This window comes from Lathyrus oleraceus, chromosome 3 (genome assembly GCF_024323335.1).
Source record: "Lathyrus oleraceus cultivar Zhongwan6 chromosome 3, CAAS_Psat_ZW6_1.0, whole genome shotgun sequence".
Classification (NCBI taxonomy): domain Eukaryota; kingdom Viridiplantae; phylum Streptophyta; class Magnoliopsida; order Fabales; family Fabaceae; genus Lathyrus; species Lathyrus oleraceus.
Window position 1 is genome coordinate 136,409,146 of NC_066581.1, and position 22,655 is coordinate 136,431,800.

The following is a 22,655-nucleotide window of genomic DNA, read 5'->3' on the forward strand; positions in this document are numbered from 1 at the left end:
CACACCTTAACATATCACAATGATTGTTTAGTTGGACCATGGTGACATGTGATTTAAAAAATAATTAAAGTCGCCTAGTGAATATATATTACTCGATTGGATAAGTGGCCTTAGTAAGAAATTATTACGAAATGTTCTTTTTGTAGTATATGATATCCTTGCAACCAATTCTATAGGCTAGAATATTAGATCTAACTGGACAATTCAAGTTATGACCAAATGGTTGATGAGTTAGGTCTCCTTCAAGGTTGTGTCTCTTGGTCTTGTTGCTCTTAATAGTGGTGGTTTGGGGTCATTGGTTTGTTGTGGTTGTTGTTTTTCCTTGTGGCATGCATGGTTGCTTTCCTCGTTGCTCGTGGTTTTGTTGTTATTGGTGGATTTTCTGACCCTTGTTGGAGTTCTTGTTATTTTCTCCTTTGATTTTTATTAATAGTGTTCTATGCATCTCAAATCTCTCCTTTTTTTAAATTTTATATATTTTCATTTTCTAATAAAGGCAATTAACTAAAAGTTGTAAACTTTCTTAGAAAATTGAACAATGAAGTTTGATATAAATAAAATATCTTCTATGCGTAAGTATAAAGATTAATCTTATATTTTTTATTGACGAGAACAAGAGAACAAAAAACAATCCAATTTTCCAAAAACAAAAGGGTGAAAGGCAAAAAGAAGGCTACATAAGAACCCAAAACACCCTGCTACCACAATCAATCAATTAGATGTACCACAACCAAAAAATGACTAAGATATTAAAAACAATTTTATCTTATTGAACAAGAGGTGGGATCAATAACCCATTTAAAAATCATAACTACTTTCTCAAAAACCTCATCTATGAAGATAATTTAATATGATCCACTAGTAGAAAATTGTGTTTTAGCTTTCCGTATTTGGTGTCAGCCCATGACGCCGACGATACGAAGCCTCAATAGCGTCGACTAAGGCCATGCTACAAGCCATTTATTTCCATTCTTAAATTATTTTTGTTTGATGTGTTAGACACGGTTTAGCTGAACCTAAATATTTAAATATTTTTAATTTTTTGTTTGATGAGTTAGACACGGGCAAGCCGACACTTCTAAAAATAACATATGTCATATCAGACACAAAATGAATTTTACCTCGGTAACAATGTTGAGGTCACGAAGGGTGACATGAAAAGTAAGAACTTTATCCCTCAGTTATTATAATACAAAGGTTAAAATTCAAAAGGTCAGTGGTTTGATCCTTATCAACAACATGTTTTTATTTTCAAAACTAACTAGCGTGCAACATATCTCTCAATTTTATTCAATAACTGAGATAATAAGTTATGTTTGTACGTCGATTTTTGACTTTAACCGAGAGGCTTAATCAATTTTATTGCTATATAAATTTGTTTTGATTCTCATTTTTTTGGAAGACTTGTATCATTTTGTACACATGGAGAAACTATAAAATTGTTAGATAATATCAAATGAACACAGAATACCAAATCAGAAACATATTAGAAAATTGATATTCCTTTTTTATACATGATTAGAAATTTACATTGTGGCAAAACCAAATGTACAAATTTACATTGTTGTCATCAACACATAATACAAAAATTAGAGTTTTGCACATGAAAATGTCAAAACCTCTATATGTACAAATTTAGCTTATAAAAAAAATAAAACTATTATTATTGAAATTCATGACAAGATAAGAATACATCAACCCAAGTTGATCATATATCATCTATATCTTCTTATGAGAATGGTGTTTTGTCGCTAAACTCCTATAATTAGAACAAATTTTAAATTATGGTAAGATAACAAGAATAACATTAACTTAAGAAATATACATAAATATATGTATATGGATTTAGCTAATACCTTATGCTTGGTCCATCCATTTGTAATGCCTCTGGTGACAATATCATGCATATGTTTCATAACATAGTATCCATAAGAATAATCGTTGAATTGTCTTGACTATAAATAATGTTCATATAGTTACTAATTAATATACACAAATAAAAGAATATCAAAAATCACAAGGAATACTTTTGGGGAAAGGATCTTTGACTTTTTACCAATTAAATTACGTTTGATTGTATTGTATCCCTCAATCTCTCTACACATGTCGGTAAAAATTAAACATGCATAATAACTGTTCAAAACTAAAGGTCAAATTTGAATAAAAACTAATACCACTTACCCACATAAAGCGTTTCACATAACTTCTTTAAGGGTATTGTGCATAGAGCAAAAGATAACTACAATATTTTTTCTCAGACATATAATAATTAGTTGTCAATGATTATTGCATAAACATTCAGAATAGTTACTAATATGTATAAATTTGATTTATAATTGAAAATAAAAATTAATATATACTTACACGTGGTAAAATGGGGCCAAATAACATTCTTTGTTCTCTTTTAACAGCCCGTCTATTAAGTAAACCTGGACATTGATTGCTACTGTACCACCTTAACATGTATTTTAAGTAAACTTTGACATTGTTTGCTACTGTACCACCATGAAGGCTAATGGTATTTGGATCTAAAAAACAACACTTTCTTAAATCCCTTTCAATGCACATCTCTTACAAGTACATGTAAGAGTCAAATGTTTATTGTTAAAGTATGAGAATGTATGAATATAAATATAATTGATCAACGTAAAAATTATACTTACGAGCACTCCAATTGTAATATGGTAACGTCTAGACATTCACCCCCCTTAAAAAATTCCATAACATTAGACTTAGGAAGTACGTAATACTGATATGGAACATGACTTAATTTAATATTCTCACAGAGATCTGGAAGACTCTATAATATCATTGGTAGTCTCTTAATGTTATCTACTTGTTCTGGTGTGGTTTCAATATTGTCTTGGTAGGAATAACAACTTTCTTTTGTGCTTGTACCACCCATTAGTTTCTCAACTACCCACATAAATAATAATAACAACAACATACATCACAAATTTTTTAACTTGTACTTATACCTCAAGCACATCGTTAATACATTTCACGTATATCCTCTCATACTTCTTATCATTCTCCTTCTTCTTCTCCACCTCAGCCAACCTCTCTCACCCCTCTTACTCTTTCTACAGCCGCTCCTGCACCTGCTGGAACAACATCTCACTCTCCTCCCGCAACACCCTCTCTCGCTCTACCATCTGCACCCTCTGATGTTCCTCCTGAATCCACTTCTCCCTTTCCTCCACCAACTTAACAACAACTATCTCTTCAATATGTTCCTTGTTGTATACTTATCTAGTTAATCGAGATCGTCCAAAATAATTTTTGACGCTAATGCCTTTTCCAAGACCAAGAACATGCCCAGGATGCTCATCGGTTCCAATCGCTTCAACCAAGATGTCATGACGATCTTCTAGAATGAAGAGGAAAACTTTGATTTTGTTTAACTAATACATCCTACAACATTTATAAAATTTCATATACTTATAATCTTTTTAGTCACTTCGTGTGTAGCTTAGATGTGAACTCACCACCTTTTCTTTGACGTGCCATCTTCCATTTCTCATGGTGTGATGGTGGAGATGGAGTGCGATCAAGGCTTATAGAATCCCCCAACTTTTGTTCCCTTTGTTTTCTTTTTCTTTAATCATCTTCTTTTCAAGTTTGTCATATCCTCCACGAGACAATCTATGTGGATAGATTTTTTTAGATATATTAAGCTTTCCTTTTTTACTCTTAGCCAAGAAGCCATGAGTGGTGTGAGACTTTACAAATTCCTTCCAACAATCATGATCAATATATGAATACATCACGTATGAAGACTTTTCTTTACTTTTAGTTGTGGAATGAGTAATATAATCATGGGTGAGTTGTGCCTTAAAGCCCATCTCCAACGCTCACAAGCATATGTAAGCACTTTCTTTTTTACCATACTATCATCTGGACTAATAATAAACACTTCCTATATTTACACAATAGAGTTGTTATCAATATTAAAAAAAATTAAATGATCATACATAGTTATAAGAAAATCATAAAATTCAATATAAATACCGTAATATCGGTCCATAAGCTGTTTTTCAAATCATCGTCAACGTCGTGTCAACTATCCAACAAAATACTCCCTTTACTTCTACCTTCTAACACAACGTAACCCATAAAATCATCAGCATGTTCACCATAAGCCTTTTCGGTTGTGACATCGACTCTAATTGGGAAGAGAATGTCGTTTTTATTGGCTTTTTTCACCTTGGTATACATCGTGGCACCTCTAGATTTTTTTTATGTTGTGTATTTGTAGAGGTAGTTATATGAGTCCTGGAGGTTGAATTCATCGAGACAGTAACATCTTCTGGGTGAGTCATAGATATAGTATGAGAGTTGTTTGTCATATCGACCATGACTATCTAAATAAAGAATAATAGTAGAGACATTATATCCGTGATACTAACACTAATGCCAATGAAAAACTAATGCAAGGGTAACAAATGGAGAAACACCATTTCAATAAAAAACAAATACAGTCCGACCATGACTGATGAGATATAATCCAAATGAAAAAATAATGATCAAGAGAAACAATTTAAGTGATATGAACTAAAACAATTTTAGTAAACCATTTCAGTGATGTTGTATGGGAATATAAATGAGGTTCATATTGATATAAACTAAAATTATTTATGTGATATGAACTAAAATCATTTTAGTAATATAAACAAAAACATGATAAAGAAGTACCTCAAACATGGTGACAGAAATTCAGTTAAGGTTGGAAATAGAGATCATATTCGTGTTTTTATGAGAGTGATGATGAAAATCACCAATAGTTGAAAGAGTTTTAATGAGCAAGTGACGATAAAAATCGCCTAGGGTTTCTGCGTAGAGAATGATGATGAAGTTAGAGCGTTGATAGGTAAGCGGAAAGTTAGAGACTAGTTCTTTGAAGAATTTCATGCAAAACATTCGCACGTCAGTTTTTAGGGAAAACGACGTATATTCATTAATTAAAAATAAAAAAAATAAAAAGCGCTATGGCGCCATATTCTGAAAATTCAATTAAAAGATCTTTCACGTCGGTTTTTAAGGAAAACCGATATATATGAGTTCATAAGAAAAAATAAGCTTTTGAAAAAAGTAACTAATAAATATTGACACAATATATTACCTCTCTATTGGTATATGTAATTGAGCTTAATACAAATAAAAAATAAAAAATAAATAAAAGATTAACAAAGAAAAAAAAGGAAGCTGAAAAAGACGCCAAGTGAGAAATGATAAATGAATTATAGAAAATAAAAATAACATAAAATGCAGTATCTGAGATTTGAACAAAGGTCTCTTTTATATATATATATATATATATATATATATATATATATATATATATATATATATATATATATATATATATATATATATATATATATATATATATATATATATAATATATATATATATATATATATATATTTATATATTACCTCATTGTTTAAACAAAACGAGAGAAAATGGTTTATAGTAAAATAAACATGATGCTCTCAATATATATTCCCTTGGTTTTTGAATGTTCGAGGTGAAAGTTTTGTCATAAAATGTCTTATTTGTAGTAGTGTGAGACAAACTATTCTATTTTTCTTAAACTATTTTATTTGTTTTATTAGAGACAGCCAAGCCAAGTCTAATAATTTAGTTTATTTTAAATTTTGTATTTCATGATTAGACATGACCTAACCAAGTCTAAAGCTTTTATTATTTTTAAATTATTTTATTTGGGTTAGTAGACACGGGTTAGCTGACGCTAATCTAAATGAAAATATATAAACTCAATTTGATATGCATAGGTTTCAAACCATCACCCTTTTGATAAATTTTCGCCCCATAACCAATTGAGCTACACATTCATGTTGTAATAATTCATTAAGTTAATAATAATATATATAAACTTAAATTTCCCAATTTATTTTTCCCACTTCCATCTTCTTCTTTTTACCTCTTTCCCTCTTCCTTTTTCCTTTTCCCATGTCTTTCTCTTTCCCTCTTTTCATCTTATTTCCAGTCGTTGAATTGTTTTCAATTATTACCTTTCATTTTACGACGGTGCCCCATCGCATCTTTAAGATTCATATGTTGTTTTCTTAAATCACCGTTTAAGGTGTCAGTTGCTTTAAAGATTCGTATGCTGATGTAAGTCATTTGCAAGGGGCGTCCCCTGCCCATATATGACCATTTGGATTGTGAGGGGTCCCTTATCGCACATTCACCCATAAATATTTTAGAACGTTTCACTTCCATCCCATTTTTTAGAAACACTTATTCCCCATTTTCTCCATTTTTTCACTTCCAACAACCTCAAACCTTCATCCCTCGATCTCATTTTCTTCATCCCTCAAACCTTCAACCACACATCAATTCTAAGGAAATTTTCACTTTTAATTTGTTTGGATTGCTTCACAAGAGCCAAAATAGTTTTCCCCAATCTCCTCTCTAGCTGTCACGCGCGAGTCTCCCCAAATGGGAGGGAGTTTTCCCCTTCTTTTTGCTTTCTCTTTTTATTATTTTTTATTTTATTAATTGGATTGGTCAATAGAGATATGAGATGATATGGATCCATGTGAGTTATGTGAATTGAATGTGAGCTCTTGATTATTCTGATCCAACGTTCCAGATTAATCACAAAAAACACACATTGCCCTTGAATATTTCTATGATTTAAAATGAATTTAAATGCAATAAAATGAATAAAAGTCAAATCTTTATAAATAGAGCAGATAAAAATCATTTGATTAGTTATTTAACTCTATTTATTTTTCCTAACATTTTGACAAAAAAAACAAAAAATAAAAGGGATAAAAATGAGTAAAAATCGACGCAAAAAAATAAAAATGAATGCATTAAAATGATCTACGTGAAATATACTTCTAGAAAATAGACAGATAAAGATCAAATTTTTCAATAAAAAAAGTTCGTTAAGAAGGTCCAAGCTAATTGAAATGCGACTACAAATGGGAGCGAAAAAATAAAACGAGCACGCTATATTGAACTATGCGAACTGTAAATCAACAAAACTGACAACTGCAAGCCCGATCTTAAAAATTTTCTCCCTCTAGGTTTACACACATTTGAGAAACAATTCAACCGGTCTGTCTGTAGAACCGAAAATTTATTTTTGTTGACATTTTAAGCATTATGCGAAAAGAAATACATGTTATAATATGCATATGATGTCAATGTCTCGTGAATGTATTAATTTATTGATCGAATGTCAAAATTTAGATATGACAGTTGCCCCTATTTAAACATCTTTAATTGGAGAATATGAAGAAATATTGTCTTCAAATCATCATGGTGAAAGATAGTTTAAATAGCAAACATACCCAAATTTTTTCGTTTTATGAAATAGAATGATATGCTTATGGTTATAAATGAAATGTAATGAGATTAAGAAATACTCTTGACTTCTTAATCATCAAATGATATGAATGAATATGTTGAGATTAAGAAACACTCTTGACTTCTTAACCATCAAGTGATATGAATGAATATGCTAAGATTAAGAAATACTCTTGACTTCCTAATCATCAAATGATATGAATGAATATATCGGGATTAAGAAATAATATTGACTTCTTAATCATCAAATCATCAAATGAATATGTTGAGATTAAGAAATTTCCTGATTCTTAATCATCAAATGATATGAATGAATATGTTGAGATTAAGAAACACTATTGACTTCTTAATCATCAAATGATATGAATGAATCTGATGAGATTAAGAAATACTCTTAACTTCTTAATAATCAAATGATATGAATGAATATGCTGAGACTAATAAATACTCTTGATTTCTTAATCATCAGATGATGTGAAAAGGTATTGGGGGATTAAAAGGTCATATTCAACTGCTCTTGGCTAACAGTAGACATTTCTAGCATTGACTGATCATGGTTTGCCGCTTCTTGCTGATGGTAAATCTCAACAAACACGTAAACATGTTATATAGATCTGTAGGGGGTGGATTTGTTAAAAAGTATCTTGTTTGACTATTCTTCAAACATTCTTCATTGAAGGCAGACTCTCCTGAGGAAGAAATGGTCATATTCAGTTGATCTTGGCTGAAACTATCGTATTCAACTACTCTTGGTTGAAGCTATTACATCCAACAATTCTTGGCTTAAAGAAAATCTGTGCAAATACAGTATCCAACTACTCTTGGCTGAAGACTAGTATATGCAAACAATGTATCCAGCTGCTCCTGGATGAAAACATCATGTTGATCTACTCTTGGCTGAAATTATCGCATACAACTACTTTGGTTGAACTATTGCATCCAGCTACTCTTGGCTGACAGTAAATATGTGCAAATATAATATCTAGCTACTCTTGGTTAAAGACAAATATATGCAAACAATGTATCCAACTGCTCTTGGATGAAAACATCATATTCAACTACTCTTCTTTGAAATTATTGCATCCAACAACTCTTGGTTGAAGCTATTGCATCTAGCTACTCTTAACTGAAAGCAAATCTATTAGGGAATATAAGTGTTTCTTTGAGGAATAACCACATAGGGGACTTGTTGGAGATTAATTGAGAATTTTTTAGTGAGACTTTTTCCGTTGGGGAACTCTTGCCATCAGGATTCATTGAGGAAATTGTTAATTCCTAAAATAATCTTATGAAGAGATGTCTATTTTAGACAAATACTTCGAAGAGACTTGCTAAGGATGTTGCTGCTAGGGATACCCTTCTACGGAATCCTGCTGAAATGAAATTCGTCTCGGAGCTCATGAAGCCTTGCTGGAGAAAATTCTAGAGGGAACTCTATGGGGAAATATCAACTGGAGAAACCAAGCAGAAATTTCATTGACACCAGAGTTCATTTGGAGAAGTGTCAATAAGTCAGATGGGGAAGAAACTCAGTTTGGGGATCAACACTTAACTTCCTTGAAAGGTCATTGAATCCTGGATGAGGTATATGCGTGTATGCTCGATACATGATATGCAAGAGAAATGAATATATGAATATATTGGTTTATGCATACGGTGGGTATCAATCTCTGATTCCCCGAAACCCTGGTCTTGAATATGGTTTGAAAACCCTAACTTCATCTTTCTCGTTTAGCGGGCTCCATGTTGATTCTTGTTTTACGGATAAAAGTGATCAACTACTCCAACTTCTTGCACTACTAGTTGATAAGGGATGTATGTTCTTCGACAAGGATATTCTAAAGAAGTTCCACCAGGGAAGACTACTGCCAAGGTTCCATGTGGAAGATTCAAAAGAAACTCACTATGGAATCTACTGCCGAGACTTGTTGGGAGATACCTGATGCCGAGGTTTTGTTTAGAAAATACCTACTATCATGGTATACTAAGAAATATACTTCCGAGATTTACCAAGGAATCTACTATTGAGATTCTATTAGGGAAATATACCTTTTGCCGAGGTTTACTGGGAAATCTACTATAGAAACCTTCACGAAATCTACTATCGAGATTAACTTAGGACTATATATCTTATGTCGAGGTTTATTGGGAAATCTTCTATCGAGATCAGTTAGGGAATCTACTGTCGAGATTCACTTTGTTGAGCGTAGAGTAGCTAACTATGGCAGTAATGATTTTCTTTATATGCGGATGAAACATGGTTCATGTTATGCTTATGATTGAATATACTTTCTTGTGCATTTGTTTGATCCATGCTTGAGGGTATACTACAAATGCAATGATGCATGAAATGTAACGATTGATGAATACATGCATGCGTGCCAATAAGAATTGGAGTTTGAGAGGTGCCAAGCAAGGTTGGACTTCTATTTTTCAATTTTACTTTTCAAGGCTCCATGCTATGGAAATATGCCATGTGAATGTGATGATATGCCTAGCATGATGCTAGAGCGAAGTGACATTATTAATGCATGATGATGCAATGACTTGAGAGTTTCCAACAATGCCCATGTGGTGGGTTGGAAGGAAGAGTTCCTTTGCAACAAGGTTTCTTTGTCGAGGGAAAAGTTTATTTGATAGGAGGTAACTTCCAACATGATTTCCTGACACTTGATTCAAACTCAACAGTTACTGATGCATTGTAGGATTCTTACTTGAGCAACTTCAAAATACGAAGAGGACTTTCCCTTTATCCCCAATCTGTTGGGTCTCGGAAGAAATTAGCCTTGAAACGAGCTTGGAAGTAGCTTTCCATGACCTAAGATTGATATGACTTGCCCTAGTCTTTGAAATTTTGAAGTGGTATGTCCATGATTGGGCTTCTAGTTTCATGACCTTTGGAGAGGTGGACTCTATGAGATCTTTATGATAGTCCTCCTTAGTATGAGTCTTGATTTTATCTTAACTATATGACTCTTTAAGGGATTTTCCGAGCCTTGAAGTGATTTCCCCAGATTGACTGATTCTTGAAACAATTTTCCCCAGGCTGACTAATCTTTTGAGGGATTTTCCCCTGACCACAATGTCTTTTGACTGCTTGCCCCTGGTCAATAGGGTCCTTGGATGGTTTTCCCCAGCTTGGGTTCTCTACGAATGATTGAATTCCTCACTGATTGTTCATTGTTGGAACTTACTTGACACTAAGCGTTGGTTTGTCGATAAAATTGTTTATTCAAAAATGGTAATTTTAATGTAATGCTTATACCAGTTTTGAAATCAACATCATTATTTAAATGATGTGATGTACAATGAATTGACTACTGGTTTAATGAAAGAGTGAAAGATGATGTAGGAACTTGTTACCAACAAAAATGATTAACAAATATCTAGGACTCAGGTCAACGCCACCTTGTTGTAGTACACTTTAAAAAGAAACCTTGCTTCAATTAGGTCTTTTACATGTTGTAACGTGGTATGTTTCATGGTTGTTTTTAAAAAAAAGAATATAAGGATAAATTTTTTTATTTTAACCCATCCCTCCTTGTTGATGATCTCTAGTCCTGCGTTGAGTTAATCCGACTCATGCATTCAAGCTCCAAAAAGATTATGAAGGTGAAAATGTTATGGTGCGGAAACCAATGATGCTCTTTTTTTTAGGTAGCAATCACCTACTTTTTTTTGTTAGTCATACAAGTTTGTTCTTATTCTTTCTTTTGTTTAAGGATTTTGGTGATCCTTCTTCTCGACTCTCTTCTTTTCCCTAATTTTTTCCCTGTCTGTTTCTTTTGCACTATCATTCATATTTTTGACTTAGAAGGCTTTCTCTTTTTTTTTTTCCTTTTTTTTATTTCTCATTTTCTTTTGCATTTATGGAAACAACTTTTATGGCCCTTGTTCACTTGATTTTTGTTGAAATGGTTGTGACTGCCTTATTTTGATGGTTCAAGAGAAACAACCACTGTAAGCTTTTGAATACTCACCACTTCTTCAAAACTATGTGATGTAGGTTAAGAGAGGATGTTGTTAAACCTCGAATGGGATGATTTTTTCTTGGAAATTGAATGCATAGCCAAATTAACTGAACAACTACCCTGCCTATTGTTCAGATTAAGGGTTTTTTCTATTTAGAAAGAAACACCAACTTCTAGGCTCAAAGGGATTGATGAGGGATTATCTTCCTTATATCTTCGGTGTTTAGGAAGTGAAATAATTCCTTAAATTGGTAGCAAAGTTTTATTCAAAAGCATACTTGTCAGCAATTTAAGTAGCAGTCACCTAATTTTTTCCTTAGTTATCTTTCATATTTTTGACTTAGAAGGCTTTCTCTTTTTTTCTTTTTTTTATTTCATATTTTTTTTTGCATTTCTGGGAACAACTTGTATGACCCTTGTTCACTTGATTTTTGTTGAAATGGTTGTGACTGCCTTATTTTGATGGTTCAAGAGAAACAACAACTGTAAGCTTTTGAATACTCACCACTTCTTCGAAACTATGTGATGTATGTAAGAGAGGATGTTGTTGAACCTCGAATGGGATGATTTTTTCTTGGAATTTGAATGCATAGCCAAATTAACTGAACAACTACCCTGCCCATTGTTCAGATTAAGGGTTTTTTCTATTTAGAAAGAAACACCAACTTCCAGGCTCAAAGGGATTGATGAGGGATTATCTTCCTTATATCTTCGGTGTTTAGGAAGTGAAATAATTCCTTAAATTGGTAGCAAAGTTTTATTCAAAAGCATACTTGCCAGCAATTTAAGTAGCAGTCACCTAATTTTTTCCTTAGTTATCTTTCATTTTTTGACTTAGAAGGCTTTTTTTTTATTTCTCATTTTTTTTTGCATTTCTGGGAACAACTTGTATGACCCTTGTTCACTTGATTTTTGTTGAAATGGTTGTGATTGCCTTATTTTGATGGTTCAAGAGAAACAACCACTATAAGCTTTTGAATACTCAGTACATCTTCGAAACTATGTGATGTATGCTAAGAGAGGATGTTGTTGAACCTCGAATGGGATGATTTTTTCTTGGAATTTGAATGCATAGCCAAATTAACTGAACAGCTACCCTGCCCATTGTTCAAATTAATGGTTTTTTCTATTTAGAAAGAAACACCAACTTCCAGGCTCAAAGGGGTTGATGAGGGATTATCTTCCTTATATCTTAGGTGTTTAGGAAGTGAAATAATTCCTTAAATTGGTAGCAAAGTTTTATTCAAAAGCATACTTGACAACAATTTAGGTAGCAGTCACCTAATTTTTTCCTTAGTTATCTTTCATATTTTGACTTAGAAGGCTTTCTCTTTTTTTCCTTTTTTTTATTTCTCTTTTTTTTTTTTTTGCATTTATGGGAACAACTTGTATGACCCTTGTTCACTTGATTTTTGTTGAAATGGTTATGACTGCCTTATTTTGATGGTTCAAGAGAAACAACCACTGTAAGCTTTTGAATAATCACTACTTCTTCGAAACTATGTGATGTATGCTAAGAGAGGATGTTGTTGAACCTCGAATGGGATGATTTTTTCTTGGAGTTTGAATGCATAGCCAAATTAACTGAACAACTACCTTGCCCATTGTTCAGATTAAGGGTTTTTTTTCTATTTAGAAAGAAACACCAACTTCCAAGCTCAAAGGGGTTGATGAGGGATTATATTCCTTATATCTTCGGTGTTTAGGAAGTGAAATAAGTCCTTAAATTGGTAGCAAAGTTTTATTCAAAAGCATACTTGGCAGCAATTTGGGTATTTTGTTTTTCATCATTCTCCCTCCAATCTTTTTTAAAACAACAGTTTGATAAAGAAAATGAATGAGAGAAATATTTTTTGTTTTTCGATATAAATGGAAAATGAGTGTACATGGCATGACTGATTCAGAAAATGTATGATCACTTCATTAATATTACCATTAAAAAACAATAATGCTTAAAAGAAAATAACAGTTTAACATGCAAAGAAATTACACATGAAATGCTAGAAATAGTTAAATGATTGTTAACCTCCGTGTCCTAGAAAACTCCAAACTTCTATGACAATCTTAGGTGGTTAGAGGTTCTCGATAATCTTTATCTTAGCTTTGTCAACCTCGATTCCTTTTTTAGGTACTATATGTCCTAGGATTATGGCCTCTTTTACCATGAAGTGGAATTTCTCCAAATTAAGCATTAAGTTTAGTTTTACACGCCTCTCTAGTACCTTCTCTTAATTAGCAAGGGACCCTTCAAAACTCGATCCGCATATAGAAAAGTCATCCATGAACACTTTCATAATATCATCTAGGAAGTCTACAAATATTTCTGTCATACATCTTTGAAAAGTTGCAGGTGAATTACATAATCCTAACAAAATTAGATGGTATGTGAATATGCCATAGGGGAAAGTGAATGTAGTATTTTCCTGGTCATTAGGATGGATTGGGATTTCAAAGAATCCTGATTATTCGTCTAAGTAGAAAAAATATGAGTGGCTAGCCAAACTTTCAAGCATCTGATCAATGAAAGGAAGAGGGAAATGGTCTTTTTGGGTGGCTTTGTTCAATTTTCTATAGTCAATAAACATTCGCCACCTTTTCTCTACACGCTTAGCTACATATTCACCTTTTTCATTCTTAACTATGGTTAACCCTCCATTGTTTGGTACTACACATACTAGAATGACCCATTGACTATCTGATATTTGATAAAGTATCCCAACTTCAAGCAACTTTAGCACTCCCTTTCTAACTACCTCACTCATAATAGGGTTGATCCTTCTCTGATGTTCTCTAGAAGTTTTAGAGTCCTCTTCGAGCATAATTTTGTACATGCACACAAAGGGGCTAATCCATTTTTAGATCAGAGATCTTCTAGCCTAAAGTTGTAGGGTATTTCCTTAACACAACCAAGAGTTTCTCAATTTCGTCTTTATCAAGATCAACATTAACTATAATTGGACGATCAAGTTGCTCGTCTAGAAACTCATATCTCAAACTTTTTGGTCGTTCATTAAGTTCTACAGATGGTTTCTTAGGGCTAGGCATAGGATTAGGAGTAAGTGCAAGACATTCTCTTAGGTTATCCTCTACATATGGGCGATAATATTCAACCTCATCTTCTTCTACCATGTCAGTGGCTGGAAGTTCGACCAACTTTGTAGTCATTGGTGTTTCTGATGTTAGCTCTTTCATGCACTCATAAATAATTTCTATAAAACAACAAGTATCATCAATAGCTGGAGCCTTCAGAAATTGGGAAAGAATAAACAAAATTTTCTCCTCACCGACTTTAAAGGCTAGTTTCCCTCGTTTCACATCTATGATCGTATCGTTTGTGGCTAAGCAAGGTCTTACTAAGATTATAGGGATATTGGTGCCTTCCTTTGTGTCCATCACTAAAAAGTCGATAGGAATCTCAAATTGGCCAATTTGCACTAGAATGTTTTCTAGCATACCTACGAGGCACTTAATAGAAAGATTGGCTAATTGGAGGGACATCATTGTAGGTCTCAAGTCTCCTAAGTTCATATTTTCATAGACCGATGGGGAAATTAAGCCAACGCTCGCTCCCAGATCACAAAGTGACTTATCAATGATAAACTTTCCAATTACACACATAATAGAAAAACTACTTGGATCTTTCAAATTTGGTGGCATATTATTTTGGATAATGGCACTACACTCTACAATGAGTGTCACTATTTCGTCATCTTCAAGTTTCTTCTTGTTAGATAGAATACTTTTTAGGAACTTAGCATGAGGTAATTTTTATAATGGCCTCAATGAAAGGTATAGTTATGTGAAGTTGATTTAGGGGCTCGACGAATTTCTTAAACTGATCCTCATTCTTAAATTTGGCAAGTCTTTAAGGGTATGGTATAGGTGGCTTATAAGGTGGTGGAGGTACATATGGCTTCTTTTTCTCGACAATTTATTTGGTTATGGTCGTCTCCTCATTATCACCTATTGGTGTTCCTACTTGGCTCTTATCAGTCGCTTTCTCTGGTTATTTCTCAACTCTCCTATACATCGTAGGATTTGTAACTCTTTGATCAACGAGTTTATCTAATTCCTTCCAACCTCACAGTGTGATGGCATTAGCATGCCCTTTTGGATTAGGTTGAGATTGGCCTGGAAATATGCCAGTGGGAGAAGCAATAACTGCTTGTTGCTGGGCTACTTCAGAGATTTGGGTCTCAAGTATCTTGTTGTGCGTAGCCATGGTGTTAACGTTGTTCGCCAATTATTTCACCAACTCGTTTGTATGAACATTGTGATTCATGAATTCTTTGTTTTTATGAGTCTGAGTTACGATGAATTTTCCCATCATTAATTCCAAAATTTATTTTCTAGGAGAGGAAGGAGCAACAAGGGCTTCTTTTTGGAAACTTGGAGGTGTTGGTGTTAGTGGACTGAGAGAAAATAATACGTTGTTGTTCTTGTAGGAAAAGTATGGATGATTTCTCCATCCAGAATTATAGGTGTCAGAGTAAGGTTTTCCTTATGCATAGTTAACTTGGTCAAGCATAGTTCCTGTCAACAATTGACAATTAGTAGCGACATGCCCTTGGACTCCACAAATTTCACAGTTTGGAGTCACAACAACTACGGTAGTTGAAAGGGTAATAGTTAAGTTATTGATCTTCTGAGTAATTTCATCGACCATAGAACTTACATGATTAAGCCATTGACTTTAAATGTACCTCCCTTTTGTTATCTTTTCTCTACTTGAGAAAATTTAGTTCCCCATTCATAATGGTTATGAGCCATGTTTTCGATAAGTTAGTAAGCTTCATTGAAAGGGTTTGCCCATTAAGGCTCCACCAGCTACAACCTTTATGGTCATTCTTGTGTTGTAAAGCAGATCATTATAGAAGGTATGAATGATAAGCCATTTCTTTATACCATGATGAGGATATAATATCATCATGTCCTTATATCATTCTCATGCTTCGAAGAGTGATTCTCCTTCGGTTTGTCAGAAGCATAATTATGTAATTTCTCAGTACTACTGTTTTTCTTGGTGGGAAGTATCTGGCTAAGATTGCCTTATTGAGTTTATTCCAAGTAGTGATGGAGTTTGTAGGTAGAGATTGTAGCCATGCTCTGGCTCTATTTCTTAGGGAAAAAGAAAATAAACATAAACAAATAGCTTTAGGATCGACGCTATTACTCTTTAATGTGTCTGCATGATGTACAAACACTGACAGATGAAGATTGGGGTCGTCGGTGGGATTGCTAGAGAAATGGTTCTATTGCATTATCTATAGCAGAGATGGTTTCAATTCAAAAGCATTTTCTTGGATTGCAGGTGGAACAATGCTTGAGTGCGACTCGTCTTCGAATAGAACAGTATAGTCCTTAAGAGGATGGTTATCTGGTTTAGCCATAGGGGTGAATATGGATCGAAGTTCTTGTATTAGGCGTTTGATATAAAGGAAATGCTCAATTTTGTTAATTGGTTGTTCTAACTCATCTCTGGTTGAGTGAGTGTTGGGAATATAACTGAGAGAAAAGGAAAAGAAATTTCCTTAGTCTATACGGTGCTACAACAGAATCACAATATTGACTGTTGATCCCCAACAACGGCGCCAAAAACTTGATGAGTTTCATGCAAGTGCACAAAAAAAATCATTTATAATATAAAAATATTGAACCCACCGAGACCAATGTCAAACTACCGTTATCTATTGTCGCTTTGTAAATCTAAGGCAATCAGTAAAAGTTTTGGCTGAAAACAGATTAAAATGATTGGTTTATGACTAAATTGAAATGGAGACTGAAATGTAATTTTTGGGTACCTTCGGGACTCGAATAAAATTCAACACTTCACTTTATTTTAAAAATCATTTTCGGAAGAATTATTAATTTAAAAATATTGCTCACTTTTGCGCAACCCGTGTTGGATTTCAGAATTGTAATTGCCTGTTGTTGAATGTTACAATTTACAGTTCCGAAAACCTTTTTGAAAACCAATAATCCTTAACTAATTAATAAATCATTGTCGCTGTTTTTAAAAATTAAAAATCCGAATTTTAACAATCAGACATCGCTTTCACACTATCACGCTTAAACCCGTATCTAATCATTTCTTCCTTTCTCTCAAAAACTTTAACTTTTTGAAACAAAATTCAGAACTAGAAAATTATTTTCTTTTAAAAATTCAGTGCCAATAATTTTAGCGATTCTAATCAAAACATCGGTCCTCACATCCAGGGTTTTAAGAGCATAGTTAGACATATTTAATTTGATTATCACATTGTTATTGATTTAATATCTGGATAAACTAAACTAATTAATTAATAGTAATGTTATATATATATATATATATATATATATATATATATATATATATATATATATATATATATATATATATATATAGATAGATAGATAGATAGATAGATAGATAGATAGAGAGAGAGAGAGAGAGAGAGAGAGAGAGATGATCAAATGACACAAAGATGTCAAACTTAGTAACATGACACCTCCAATAACTCTTTATCAAATATTTGTTTAACAAAATTCACCATTAGATTGAAAGTTATTATCATATATATTATGTCTATTAAATTTAACATCAACCAGAAATCATTTTGACATGTCAATGAGATTAAAAAAAAGTAACGACTTACAAAACTTTATGAAAACAATTAATTTTTATCATTCTTTTTAACATATCAATTGATTTTTGATGGATCTGAAATTTTATTGACGTGATCAATATGATAATAATTTTCAATCCAACCGTGTATTTTATTATACAAGCATGAGGTAAAGAGTTATCAGAGATTTCATGATTATATATATATATATATATATATATATATATATATATATATATATATATATATATATATATATATATATATATATATATATATATATATATAATTTGCCGCAAGAATGGATATGGGTACAAATTGCATCAATTTAATATATAAATAATAAATAGTAGCAACAACAATTGTAAACATAAATCATAGTGCAGTGAAATAACATAAGAACTTAAAATGCAGACAATGAGAAAAAACTGGTAAATAAATAAACTTGTAAATAAAAGAATCGATTGTGCGAAACTTTTGAAATAAACTCCAAGAAAAATATTTCGACAATGTTGCAATACGAACGATCCAAATCTCTCAGAAAAAAGTACTAATTTTAACTTTAAAGTGCAGAAATTCCTCGGTGTGAGAAATAACTTATTTACAAAAGTATTTTTCTACCTAACATTTAGTCTAGAAAAACTTGGATCATCAAAAGGTGAAAACTCAACCTATTTAAAGAGATAAAAGCGATGTCAAGAATGTTGAGATCGTATTGGAGGAGTGGGAGAAATATCTTTTGAAGTGGGAGAAAATTGAGTCCAATTAGTTGTTATTTATCTGGGCACGAAGTCCATGGCAGACGCCATGAGTTTAAATGATGCATAACATGGGTTTAAGGTTCAGGGCTAACATCACGAGTTAAAAAATCAAGCATGTTTACTTTTCTTATTTGCTAGGTGGCACCCATGGCTGCCACATCTTGGAAAGCACCATGGCAAACGCCATGAGTGCAGAATCTTGGTATTTTTTCATTTTACATTGTTTTCATCCCTTTTTCTCGCACGGTTTCTCCCACCTATCAAATACCTGAAACAAACACAATATATCAGCATAACACAATAAAAAAGCAACAAAATAATCTAAAATGTAATGTGCATATAGTCAAAAACGTGATGTGCTTCATGGTTATCAGATGTGAGCTCGTTTTTGGTGTTTGGTCTGATCTTTTGATGTGTAGCAATCAATTTCACTTTGCATGATCTTTGGTAAGATGTTGCTGTTGTGTATGCTCTTATATGGTGTGTTATGTGGTGTACTATTTTTTTGTCCTCACATCTTGTGGATATTAAGTACATCATGTAGATATTAAGTTGTTTTAGGGAAAAAAATTCAAAGTGGGATATTGTTATTTCTTTGTTTGACTGCTTTAGATAAAATAAAATGGGCAATACAAGATGCAATTTAATGAAAAGGCGTCATGTGGGACATGATGTTCCATCATGAGGTGTATAATCTGGCCTTTGGCTGTTAGTTAGAATTTGTAGGTAAATCTGAGTGTGATTGTGTTTGATTCCAAGGAAATTTATTGTTGTATCTTTTAGCAAAATTTTATTTAGGAAGATTTTCCAAAAATATTATTTTTGATTAAATAAAATAAAATAAGATTTAATTTTCAAATCAAATCAAATCTCTCAGTGGATGTTTTTGAAAGGCAAATCAAATCTACATCTAAATCAAATATGGTCGTTCTCAAATATAAAGCCCATTGGAGAAAAGCCTAGTAGATGGTTTACTATTCAGGAAGACTCATTTCTAACAACTAAAAATGGTGCAATAGTTCCATACCTAGTGATTTAGGGTTTGTTCTTTGAGTCTTTGTAATTGTTTCTATTTGTGCACCTCTATAACGCCTAAGTTCCATATCAAAGGAATAAAGCTTGTTGTGCTAGTTGAGTTGTAATTCAACAATCATTAAATTTGTTTTATGTATTTATCACTAGGGTTAGTGATTGAGAAAAACTGAGGGGTTCTTATATTTAGGGGGAGTCCTAAATAGAAAGACATGGATAGTATTAGGAAGAGAGACATTGAACAAAGTTTATTCATCTAAGACTATTGTACTAATACTATTGAGAGTGGATTTCCTTTCTAGGATTGGAAGCCCCCCAGACATAGGTGACGTTGCACCAAACTGAAATAACAATCTTTTATGTTCTTCACTACTATATGATTTAATTCTTGTAATTTGCTAATCTGTTATAAGACAGTTGAACACATTGTCTCAGACATTGTGTCCAACATCTTTCCTGGAAAGAACAAAATTTCAAAATGTAGATAAAATAGGGAAATCAATCAAGTTCATACACAAGCACCCTTGGATCGTATGATTCAATGTTAACCACCAACAATTAAGATCTTCTAAAAAATGTTCGAAGTACTTGAGTGCTATAAGGAAGAGGAAACATTACCACAAACTAGCGTAGGGACCACGTCAGTAGCTCTAAGCGAAACCGTACCTATTAGACCAAAGGAATTTAAAGCACTTATTTCCAAGAGAGATTATGTCCTACCAAAGGCCTTCAGGTCCCTAGATCTAGTAGCTGGGAAGAGGCATTTATTACAAACCCTCGTCTCGTAAAGCATAGACAATGGGTTAAGAGAAATTGTTCTAGACCATCCACAAGGACCAAAGAGATAAAATGCAGAATATGTAGTATCTTTTTCCTCTAAAAGTAGGTGATTTCATGTGAGAGAACCTTGTTAGCCGTCTAGATCAATCTGACCAATGACTGTAATCGACGTTGCATTCCACTCTTATAGTAGCCAACAATTTCTCTTATTTATTAGGGAAAGAGCGTTATTTCTCAAGAATTCAATTACATTCACATTTTCAATTTTTTTTCCACTCTCATACTGACTTGAGCACTAAAGTACTAACCTTATAGATCAGTCCCCTCTCCATTGCATCGGAAGCTCAGAACCACCACATCAAGCTCTGCTTTATAGTTTTCCAATTGACTATAGTTCCACTACGAAACACTAGGTAATGAGATCAATACAAGTTTAGTATTATCCACATCATCAAGTTTTATCTCAATATTTTGAAATTCATTAGTAATTTTTTTATATTTCATCAATTTCCCCATAATGGATTTATTCTCCACAATCTGAAATGAGAACAGTTTTTTTTAAACATAAGTTATGAGCTAAGAATTTGATCATATACAATGTTTCAATCTTGACCCACATTTTTTGTGTAATTTTCTCCACTGCATTTTCCCTCCACGCTTTATCTCCTAGACGCAATATATGACATTCTTAGCCTTATCCACAATCTTAATCTTCTTCACTTGTGTTAAGCTTACCGACATCAAAGTCTCGCACTTCTATGCTTATGCACATTTTTGTTTAATCAAAATTTATTTCATTTTAACTTTCCAAAAATCCAAAATTAAAGTTCTCGGAAAACTTCTTGATATCATGTTTAGAATTTGTGGTGCTCACTTATAAACTTATACCCTTTGTCACATACTCAGTGCCACTTGTTATACACATGAAAATGAAACACATCACGGAATATAATGTGTGGGACAAAGAACATCAGCAAACACACTAAACACACTCGGGATAAAATAATTTGTTAACTAGTGGAAACAAAACCATAACCGTTCGAACAAGATAAAGTACATAATCAATACACATAAAATTGTTTATCGGATTCAATATGATATACTCTAGGAGAAAGTGAAACACTCTGATTCACTAACAAACAAAAGTATTTAGCAAGATATTACAATTGAGTTAAAAATAATATTTTTCCAAATTCACAAGAGCATCTATTATTTTCTACCTAATTGATGATCCAATTTCTAATAATCTCAATACACAAAAACTTACATTATCAAAATTTTAAAATTGTTTCTTAGTCCTTAGATACCCACAAACATCTTTCAATTCTTAGGATTAAAAATCCATAAAAATCCTTCTCTTTATCTCTTTAATTTTTTCTTTAGAAAGAAACCTCTTATTCTAAATGATAGAAAAACCTAAATATGACCTAGGGTCTAAGACGAATGCCTAATATTTTGCATTTGAGGCATACATAAAATTTTCCATCGACGTTTTCTCACAACGCATTATGTTTCACCGAAATGTCTTGTGTTTCATCACGAACCTTGCATTCAAGGCTAAATGAAATTGGACTAATATGACAAAATCATCACAGTCAGAACTAGATAAAGTAGATAATCAATACACAGTTTTACAGATTCAATCCAAAATTATATACTCTAAGAGAAAGAGAAACATTCAAATTCACTAACAAACAAAAGTACTTAGCAAAGATATTCCAAATGAGTTAAAAGAATTTCAAATTCTTAAGAGAATCTATTATTTTCTACCTAATTTGTGAACCAAATTCTAATAATTTCAATACACAAATCTTACAATATCAAGGTTTAAAATTATTTATCAGTCCTTAGATACCCGTCTTTCAATTCTTAGAATTAGAAATCAATAAAAAATCCTTCTATTTATATCTCTCTAGTTATTTCTTTAGAAAGCAACCTCTTATTCTAAATAATAGAAAAACCTAAATATGACATAAGTTGACAAAAGCCTAATATTTCACATTTTAGACATACTTAAAATTTTGCATAAATATTTTCTCAAAATGCATTATGTTTCACCGAACACCTTGTGTTCTAGCCTAAATGAAATTGGACAAATCTCAATTTTCTTGAGGCAAGTTTCATAAATTAGACATCAAAAACTTAGTTGCTTTTACCAT

General features: G+C 32.5%; 1 non-coding gene across 1 annotated transcript; it reads left to right on the forward strand.

The window, feature by feature from the left end:
* Nucleotides 1-16,219: 16,219 nt before the first annotated feature.
* LOC127133999 (small nucleolar RNA R71) lies at nt 16,220-16,327 on the forward strand. The gene has a single exon (XR_007807783.1). It is a non-coding gene; the product is annotated as a small nucleolar RNA R71 (small nucleolar RNA).
* The last annotated feature ends 6,328 nt before the right edge of the window (nt 16,328-22,655 follow it).